This window comes from Triticum aestivum, chromosome 4D, assembly GCF_018294505.1.
Source record: "Triticum aestivum cultivar Chinese Spring chromosome 4D, IWGSC CS RefSeq v2.1, whole genome shotgun sequence".
In the NCBI taxonomy this organism is placed as follows: Eukaryota; Viridiplantae; Streptophyta; class Magnoliopsida; order Poales; family Poaceae; genus Triticum; species Triticum aestivum.
Window position 1 is genome coordinate 512,141,575 of NC_057805.1, and position 10,541 is coordinate 512,152,115.

A 10,541-nucleotide genomic window follows, 5' to 3' on the forward strand; every position below is an offset into this window, starting at 1 on the left:
GGGGAACGGTTTTCCCGCATTTTTTGACAGCTGCTTGTTGGCTCGAGCTCGAGCTCGCTTCTTTCTGTAGTCGTGCTCAATGTGCCTTCCTGATTTGGCGCTCATAGTCTGAGTCAACAGGCTTGGGAGCTGGTGGTCTAGCCATACGAATGAAGTGGTCAATCTTTTCCTCAGGCACTTTCTCCCTCGACGGCGTTGCCGGTTTCGGTCGAAAATGAGCGTCCACTTCGGCCCGCACTATTGCATCGTTTTGCTCCTCGGTCATGTCGTAAGGCCTCTGAGGAAGAGGAGCGAGGCTGCTTGGATCATATTTATATCGCTTGTCTCCGCCTGTACTTTCTGTACTACCTCGACTCGTACCACTACGCACCATAGCTGCGGCGTGTCTCTTCTGCGATTGCTTAGGCGGCGGAGACGGCTGACGTGGCTTAGTTGAAGCAGGAGGAGTGGCCTGACGCTGTGCCGGACTTGAAGCAGGAGGTGTGGCCTGACACGGTGTCGGACTTGAAGCAGGAGGTGTGGCCTGACGCTATGCCGGACTTGAAGCAGGAGGTGTGGCCTGACACGGTGTCAGACTTGAAACAGGAGGAGTGGCCTGACGCTGTGCCGGACTTGAAGCAGGAGTCTGCTCACGCGTTCGTGGACTTGGAGGAGTGGGAGTCTGCTGACACGGTGGCGGACTTCGAGGAGGAGTCGGCAGACGCGGTGTCGGTGGACTTCGAAAGATGATGCAATCCTTTCTCCATAGGATGATACGATGTATGGCCTCTCCCAGTGTGTGCTCGTCGTCACCTCCAGGAATGTCAAGATCTAGCCCCGAATATGGGTCCACCACCTCATCAACCAAGACACGAGCATAGCCCTCTGGAATCGGGGCGCAATGGAAGGTTGCTTCGGGGTAATTGTAAAAGCAACGGCGTCCGCCACCTTCATGGATATGTTCTTCATTTTGAAGTGTAGCTCACAGTTAGTGTTCTCTATGATGTCATCCACAGGGTATGTATCCAGCAGTGCGTCGCCCGGGGCGGAACCAACGCTGCTTCTCGGCATGGATGGGACGGTGCTATCCAATGCTGGATGATCATCCGCTTGCTGCTGCCGCTGCTGAGACCCCCTTTCCTGGCTAAGTGAGTCAATCTGCTGCTGCTGCTGGAATTTGAGTGCCAAGTCCGCGTGCCTTGCTTCTAGGCCTTGAAGGCGTTCCGCATCCTGCTTCCTCTGCTCCTCCTCCAGCTTCCTCTTCTTCTCCTCCTCCATCTTCTTTCTTGCACGGTCCTGTAGTCGTCGTTCCATTCCGAAAAGCCCTCATACCAGGGAATAACACCCTTGCCTCGTGTTCTTCCCGGGTGTTCAGGATTTCCCAGGGCGCGCGTAAGCTCGTCGTTCTCTCTGTTGGGCATGAACACACCCTTTCGAGCATCTTCTATTGCGTCAAGTAACTTTTGTTCTGCTCCTTTTAGACTTGCCTTCTTCGAAACCAGGCCTGTCTTCGGGTCCAACGCCCCCCATGCGCATAGAACCAAGTTCTGCACCTGGGGGGCCAGCTCCTAGTAACCGGAGTGACCCCTGCATCCTCCATCTCTTGCTCAGACTTATCCCACTTAGGCATTGCCACCGCGTAGCCACCTGGACCCGGCCTATGGAACTGCGTCTTTTTTGTGGCATTGGCCTTGTTTTTTCCCGACCGTTCCTTAGATAATTCTGATTCCTTGAATTTCACGAAAGCGGGCCAGTGTTCTCTTTGCTTCTCCAGTGTTCCCTTGAATTCTGGAGTCTTCCTTTCTGCAGCGAGGTAGTTGGCCCATACAGTTTTCTTGTGGGTGTTGAATGCAATTGCCATCTTCTTAAGAGCAGCGTCCTTGACTTTCTGCACATCTGCATCAGTGAAATAATCTGGTAGGGTGAAATGTTCCATCAGAGATTCCCAAAGCTTTTGTTTTGCTCTGTCGTCGACCCAAGTAACATCTGGGCGTTTAGTTTTTGGCTCTTTCCATTCTTGAATGGAGATCGGGAGTTGGTCCTTCACAAGAACTCCGCACTGACGAACGAACTTGTTCGCAATGTTCTTAGGTGTGAGGGGTTCGCCACTAGCTTTGATGGAATCGATGTTGTACTTTACACCCTCCTTCAACTTTTTGCCCGGGCCGTGCTTTGTCCTGCTGTCTGTAGAAGCAGATTTGCTCGATCCGGAGAGCTGAAAGAAGAAAGATCGATTCGTTAATATATCTTCAAATAAAAAAAACATGTGATGATCACTAGATGCCTGCTTATATAAATATACCTCGCCGGTAGTCTTTGTAATTTCAAGATCAACATTGTATTCGTCATCATAATCATTGTCTGCGTCATCATAATCATAATCATAGTTCATGACTTCATCAGCTTGGTCGTCGAGATCGAATATCTTATCATCACCCTCCCCGGTATTGTTCAGATATTGGGAGCCGTCATTTGCTTCATTCGGACCATCTGGCCTGCTAGGGTTGCGTATGATCTCGAACAGGGCCTCTTCTCCCTCTCTGCCGGTATTGTCCGCCATAGCTTTTATTTAACTAATACCGAAGAAACATAAAACAATTTAGTATTCAAATTACAATGCATGGATGCAATCAATAAGGAAAAACTGAATCATATAGTACATAATATGCATCGTCTCGAATAATATATAATCTCGAATACATCGTCTCGAATAATATATAATCTCGAATACATCGTCTCGAATAATATATAATCTCGAATACATCGTCTCGAATAATATATAATCTCGAACACATCACTGGCTAGGTAGCTAATAAAGATCGAATACTATAGAAGAATCTAGGCCACTCACGGTTCCTGGGGCGCGGGCGGTGGACACCCAAAGACAAGGAACCATCACAGGATCATATCTCCGGTCATCTGCCCAAAGAACCTGCCAGGTATTGGAGAACCTGACGTCCATAGCAGCCATGTAGCGATGGACGTGCTCGTCCTCCTCCCTGACACGACGACGCACCACCTGCGGCGGGGCCGGCTCCCTCTGCACCGAATGTCGCCCACGCGAACGCCACCAAAGGAGATCAGGGTCGACGACGGGACCCGAGGCCGGGTTCCTCACCAAGCGTCGCGCCCCTCCAAGTAGCACCTCCCAGTGCCAGCCCGGCGGAGCCCAATCCCGGACATGGGTCCTCTGAAGCAGGACGTCGTCGCGAACGGGTCGACGGCGAGGATGCGGGCCGGGCATCATCGGCAACAAATACTATATGCCGCAAAAGTAAAGTAACATTTTTTAAATGATTGGATTGTGATTTCTTATATGCAAATTCTAAATTTTATAACTAAAAATATAATAAACTAAAAACATATCGACCATATCTAAAACTAACATTTCTAACATTTCTCTAACTAAAATTGTATAACTAATTTTTCTTTAACATTTCTATATAACAAACATTTCTATAACATTAATACAGAAAAAACTAACATTTCTATATATAACTAACATTTCTATATAACTAACATTTCTATAACATTAATATAGAAAAAACTGAAAAAACTAATAACTAATAACAGAAAAACTAAAAACTAAAAACAAAACAAAAATTGTGTATGTGTGTGTGTATGGTGTGTGTGTGTATGTGTGTGTATGTGTGTGTATGTGTTGTGTGTGCAGGCGACGGCGCCGGCGGCGCGCGCGGCGGCTTCGATTGGATGGAGAGGAGAGGGGGGACAGAGGTTCACAGCGCGGGCGAGGTCGAGGCGACGGCGACGCGGGCCGGTGCGGGGACGGGGACGCGGGCTGGTGCGGGGATGGGGACGGGCCGGCGACGCGGACGACGCGACGAGGACGGGGGCGGCGCGGAGTCGACGGGGACGGCGTGACGGCGGCGGCGACGGCGCGGGACGGGGCGGCGGCGATGAAGCAGGGAGAAGTGGGAGGAAACTGATGAAATTTTCGTAAGTGTTGTTTATATAGGAGGGGCCTTTAGTACCGGTTGGAGCCACCAACCGGTACTAAAGGTCAATTTTGGCCAGGCCAAGCGGCGGGAAGCGCACCCCTTTAGTACCGGGTGGTGGCTGCAACCGGTACTAAAGGCCCCCCCTTTAGTACCGGTTGGAGCCACGACCCGGTACTAAATGGGTGCGGTGGCGTAGGTGCGGTGCGGGCAAGTTTAGTCCCACCTCGCTAGCCGAAGGGCGCCCGCACCTGCTTATAAGCCCCGCTGCGGCAGCTGTCTCGAGCTCCTCTCTATTGCAGGCCTTGTGGGCCTACCTGTTCTATGCTGCCCTGTGGGCCTATTGGGCCTTTGCGGGCCTGCATCCTGGCCCAACAACAGGTCGGGTTTCTAGTCGTATGCAGGCCGCTGTGGCGCAGTAGGCGGGCTTTTTTATTTTCTTATTTATTTTGCTTTATTTATTTTTGAGTTGTTTTTTGCTGTATTTAGAGTTTCTTTGTGAATATTTTTGCTTTAGGTACAAAAAATTACAAACTTTCTATTAGTGCCGGTAGTTTACAAATTTGAATAGCTTACATTTTGAATTATTTGAAATTTGTGTGAATCACTAGTTTGTGAATAACTTAACTTTGAAAATAGATTTTCAGTGATTCTTTTTTCTTATGTTTAATATTAGTGTGTTTTATCATTATATTCAATTTGGTAATGCTTAGGTTATTTAGAAAATGAAATGCCTTTGTAACGGATGAGTTTTCGTCCGAAACCCTGATACTTCGAAAGAGATTGTCCATTTTATACACGAAGTGCATCCAGTTTTTGCGGTAACCCTCTCTAGTTTTTTGCACATGCTATGTGGGTGAAATTATGATACCATGCCAACTTTCAACCTTTTCTGAGTTCATTTGAAATGGTTTTCAATTTCAGGGTCATTTAGCTGAAAAAAAATCAGTAAATGCATGAAAGAATTTGTTTGCACATAAAATTTCTTCGCGTTTCAAATGCCAAAACACATAACTACCCTAACTATTATAGAGATTCCCTCCTGGGTGTGAAACACAGAAGAAAGTGATGATAGTGAAGCCGATCACATCCCAGATCTTTGGGTGTGAAACTTTTTCTTCGCGTATGTCCCTTTGCGCCGTAGCCATGGAAAATCTTCATCATTTAACTGGATGCTCGGGTCAATATTCACTGTGAATGGAGCAATTTCATCAAACTTTTCATAATCTTCTGACATGTCTGTCTTGTCATCCACTCCCACGATGTTTCTCTTCCCAGAAAGAACTATGTGGCGCTTTGGCTCATCGTATGATGCATTCGCTTCCTTATCTTTTCTTTTTCTCGGCTTGGTAGACATATCCTTCACATAGAAAACCTGTGCCACATCATTAGCTAGGACGAATGGTTCGTCTGCATACGCAAGATTGTTGAGATCCACTGTTGTCATTCCATACTACGGGTCTTCCGTTACCCCATATCGTGTCATATTGACCCATTTGCACCGAAACAAAGGGACCTTCAAACCACGTCCATAGTCAAGTTCCCATATCTCCTCTATGTAACCATAATATGTTTCCTTTCCCGTCTTGGTTGTTGCATCAAAGCGGACACCACTATTTTCGTTGGTGCTCTTCTTATCTTGGGCGATCGTGTAAAATGTATTACCATTTATCTCGTACCCTTTGAAAGTCATTATATTCGAAGATGGTAACTGGGACAGCGAGTACAGGTCATCTTCAATAGAGGCGTCATGCATGGTACGTGTCTCAACCAGTCGGCGAAACTCCTGGTTTGTTCACGTGTAATCCAGTCATCAGACCGCTCCGGGTGTTTGGAGCGTAGAAAATTCTTGTGTTCGTCCATATACGAAGCCACCAAGGCGGAATTCTGTATAACTGTGTAGTGTGCTTCAGTGAGAGAATGTCCGTCCATACATATTTTTGATTCCCTCCTAGCGTGCCTTTTCCATCCAGTCTGCCCTTATGCCGCGATTCAGGAACACCAATCGACTTAAGGTCAGGAATAAAGTCAATACAAAACTCAACGACGTCCTCATTTTCATGGCCCTTGGAGATGCTTCCTTCTGGCCTAGCACGGTTATGAACATATTTCTTTAAGACTCCCATGAACCTCTCAAAGGGAACATATTATGTAGAAATACAGGACCCAAAACGTTAATCTCTTCGCAGAGGTGAACTAGGACGTGCGTCATGATGTTGAAGAAGGATGGTGGGAACACCAACTCGAAACTGACAAGACATTGCACCAAATCATTCTCTAACCTTGGTATGATTTCTGGATCGATTACCTTCTGAGAGATTGCATTGATAAATGCACATACTTCACAATGGCTAATCGAACGTTATCCGGTAGAAGCCCCCTCAATGCAACCAGAAGCAGTTGCGTCATAATCACGTGGCAGTCATGAGACTTTAGGTTCTGGAACTTTTTCTCTTCCATGTTTATTATTCCCTTTATATTCGACGAGAAGCCAGACGGTACCTTAATACTGAGCAGGCATTCATAGAAGATTTCCTTCTCTTCTTTGGTAAGAGCGTAGCTGGCATGACCCTGATGTATGCCGTCTTTTCCATGCATACGTTGCTGCTCCTCCCGTGCCTCAGGTGTATCTTTTGTCTTCCCATACACGCCCAAGAAGCCAAGCAGGGTCACGCAAAGATTCTTCGTCACGTGCATCACGTCGATTGCAGAGCGGACCTCTAGATCTTTCCAATAGGGCAGGTCCCAAAATATAGATTTCTTCTTCCACATGGGTGCGCGTCCGTCAGCGTCATTCGGAACAGGTTGTCCGCCAGGACCCTTTCCAAAGACTACCTTCAAATCCTTGACCATATCATGTACATCAGCACCAGTACGGTGGCGAGGCTTCGTGCGGTGATCCGCCTCACCTTTGAAATGCTTGCCTTCCTTTCTTACGGGATGCCTGCTCGGAAGAAATCGACGATGTCCCAGGTACACATTCTTCCTACAATTGTCCAAATATATACTGTCGGTATCATCCAAATAGTGCGTGCATGCGCGGTATCCCTTGTTTGTCTGTCCTGAAAGGTTACTGAGAGCAGGCCAATCATTGATGGTCACGAACAGCAAGGCCTTTAGGTCAAATTCTTCCCCCATGTGATCATCCCACGCATGTACACCTGTTCCATTCCATAGCTGTAGGAGTTCTTCAACTAATGGCCTTAGGTACACATCAATGTCGTTGCCGGGTTGCTTAGGGCCTTGGATGAGCACTGGCATCATAATGAACTTCCGCTTCATGCACAACCAAGGAGGAAGGTTATACAAACATAGAGTCACAGGCCAGGTGCTATGGTTGCTGCTCTGCTCCCCAAAAGGATTAATGCCATCTGCGCTTAGACCAAACCATACGTTCCTTGCGTCATCTGCAAACTCCTTCTCGTACTTTCTCTCAATTTTTCTCCACTGCGACCCGTCAGCGGGTACTCTCAACTTTCCGTCTTTCTTACGGTCTTCTCTGTGCCATCGCATCGCCTTGGCATGCTCTTTGTTTTGGAACAAACGTTTCAACCGTGGTATTATAGGAGCATACCACATCACCTTGGCAGGAATCTTCTTCCTGGGGCGCTCGACCTCGACATCACCAGGGTCATCGCGCCTGATCTTATAGCGCAATGCACCGCATACCGGGCAAGCGTTCAAATCCTCGTACTCACCGCGGTAGAGGATGGAGTCATTAGGGCATGCATGTATCTTCTGCACCTCTAACCCTAGAGGGCAGACAGCCTTCTTTGCTTCGTACGTACTCTCGTGCAATTCGTTGTCCTTTGGAAGCATATTCTTTATCATTACCAACAACTTTCCAAATCCCTTGTCAGATACACCATTCTCTGCCTTCCATTGCAGCAATTCCAGTGTGGTGCCCAACTTTTTCTTGTCAGCTTCGCAATTCGGGTACAACAATTTCTTGTGATCCTCTAACATGCGCTGCAACTTCTTCTTCTCCAAATCACTTGCGCAGTTTCTCTTTGCATCGGCAATGGCCCGACCTAGATCATTAGCGGGCTCATCTCATGCCTCTTCTTCAGCTTCTTCCCGCATTGCCAGCTCAGCTTCTTCCCCCATTGTTGTATCATCGTATTCAAGGAACCCATGGCCAGGATAGCTGTCGTCGTCCTCTTCTTCTTCATTGTCTTCCATCATAACCCCTCTTTCTCCGTGCTTGCTCCAAACATTATAGTGGGGCATGAGACCGGACTTAAACAGGTGGACGTGAATGGTTCTTGACGTAGAGTAATTGTGATCATTCTTACAGACTAAACATGGACAAGGCATAAAACCATCCGCCCGCTTGTTTGCCTCAACCGCAAGCAGAAAAGTTTGCACGCCATTAATGAACTCGGGAGAGCATCGGTCATCGTACATCCATTGTCGGCTCATCTTCATTACACAACACCGAATAGACCAAATTAATACAAGTTCATACATAAAGTTCATACAAGACTTAAATGCAACAAACAAATAACTCTCTAACTAAAGAATTTAAATGCAACAACAAATGCGATCAAGATCGCAACTAAGGTAACAATTGATCCAATAGCACAATGATACCAAGCCTCACTATCAATGGCATATTTTCTAATCTTTCTAATCTTCAAGCGCATTTTCTCCATCTTGATCTTGTGATCATCGACGACATCGGCAACATGCAACTCCAATTCCATCTTCTCCCCCTCAATTCTTTTCAATTTTTCTTTCAAATACTCGTTTTCTCTTTCAAGTAAATTTAACCTCTCGACAATAGGGTCGGTTGGAATTTCCGGTTCACAAACCTCCTAGACAAAAATATCTATGTCAACTTGATGGGAATAATTTGTCATAAACACGAAATGCAACAACTAGTTTTAAAAGAGAATATACCATATCTGAATCATAACAAGGACGAGGGCCGACGGGGACGGATATCAAAACCATGGCACTATGTATAACAAACAACGTACGGGTAAGATAATTATACAAGTAACTATATATCCAAATCACACAAACATCAATTTGGTAATGTAAAACATTCATGAACAAGAGGCTCACCACAAGGTGGTGCCGGCGAAGGAACGGTGCGGGCGATCGACTGTGGTTACGACGGAGATTTAGAAGGCACTAAGTAAACCACACCTACATATGCAAACTAAGTGTTAGTTTTGACCACAAATTGCATATAAATCAAATACTAGCACATATATTTTCTACCAAATTACTAAACTCATAAATTAATCACTATACAAAGCATTGCAAGAGCTAATCTAGCAATGAGATATGAAAGGACAAAGTTGCTAACCTTTGTGATCATTTGAATGAATGGGGGCCTTCAAATCTTGACAAATTGTGGGCAAAATATGTGATGGGCTCGAGAGGAAGAGGGGAAGAACAGAGAGGAGAGGGGAAAGGGAAAGAACAGAGCAAGCTCGGGTGGACGAAGGGTTTATGTAGGACGACTTTTAGCACCAGTTCGTGCCATGAACCGGTACTAAAGGTGCTGGAGGGGCCCCGGACTGACAACATCCTGCCACCACTCACTTTAGTACCGGTCCGTGGCACGAACCGGTGCTAAAGGTCGGCCACGAACCGGTACTAATGAAAGCGGCTGGCTAGCCGTTGAAACCGGCACTAATGCACACATTAGTGCCGGCTCAAAAGCAAACCGGCACTAATGTGCTTGACATTTGACCCTTTTTCTACTAGTGACTTACCGGAAGCAGCAGACATGGAGGACGGCGCCCGCGCCATCCGTTGCCGACTTGAGCTCCAACACGGGGAGCTTCGAGTCCTCGGAGGTCGACGACGAGTACACGAACTGCCTGCAGGCTCCGGCATCCGCCGCCCCGTGCATCCCCGAGCAGCAGCCCCACCAGTATGTCAGCCAGATGGACGCAGTAAACAGCAACAACTTCTTCTACGAGGCCACCATGCACAACCAGCAGTTCCAGGGGCAATGGAATGCTGCACCAGCCGCGCCGGAGCCGGAGGAGAACTGGAGAAGCCACAGAATACACTGTCGACGGTGGTTTCCTTCCGCCAGACTGATCATAGCCACACCGTCGCAGAGAATGATTTTTATGAGGTCGAAGGGTACTTGGAGGAGATCGCGAGGGTGATGGAGGTCACCGATCCGGCAGGGTTTTACGACTAAGAAAGGTCTCGCTGCTCCGGGGTGTAGGTGCACCTGGATGAAAAGTGAACCCAGAAAAAATACAAAACAGAATAGAATTTTTTTGAATTTTTTGACATCAAACAAGACCAAAAGTTTTAGCTTCTTGCAAAATTTCATGACCAAATAACATTCTAGGAGTCTTCACAAAAAAAAATCACTACTCAAAGGTGCAAAAAGCATGGAACACTGATTTTGTATTTTTTTTATGAGGGCTTCTCGATTGTTTTTGGTGGACAAAATTTTGCAAGCAGCTAAAACTTTTGACCATGTTTGATGTCCCCAAATTTCAGACTTTTGATTTTGTTTCGTAGTCTTTCCGTTCGTGGAGGGTGTAGGTGCACCCGGTAGTCGAAAATATACTCTCATATTTATAATACCTACTATATATGTAACCTACCAATACATGACCGACTCGG

At 46.8% G+C, this 10,541-nt stretch overlaps 1 pseudogene; it reads left to right on the forward strand.

Moving 5' to 3' along the window:
• LOC123097217 (uncharacterized) overlaps window positions 1–10,104 on the forward strand; it is a 12,435-nt pseudogene extending 2,331 nt beyond the window's left edge.
• Window positions 10,105–10,541: the final 437 nt, after the last annotated feature.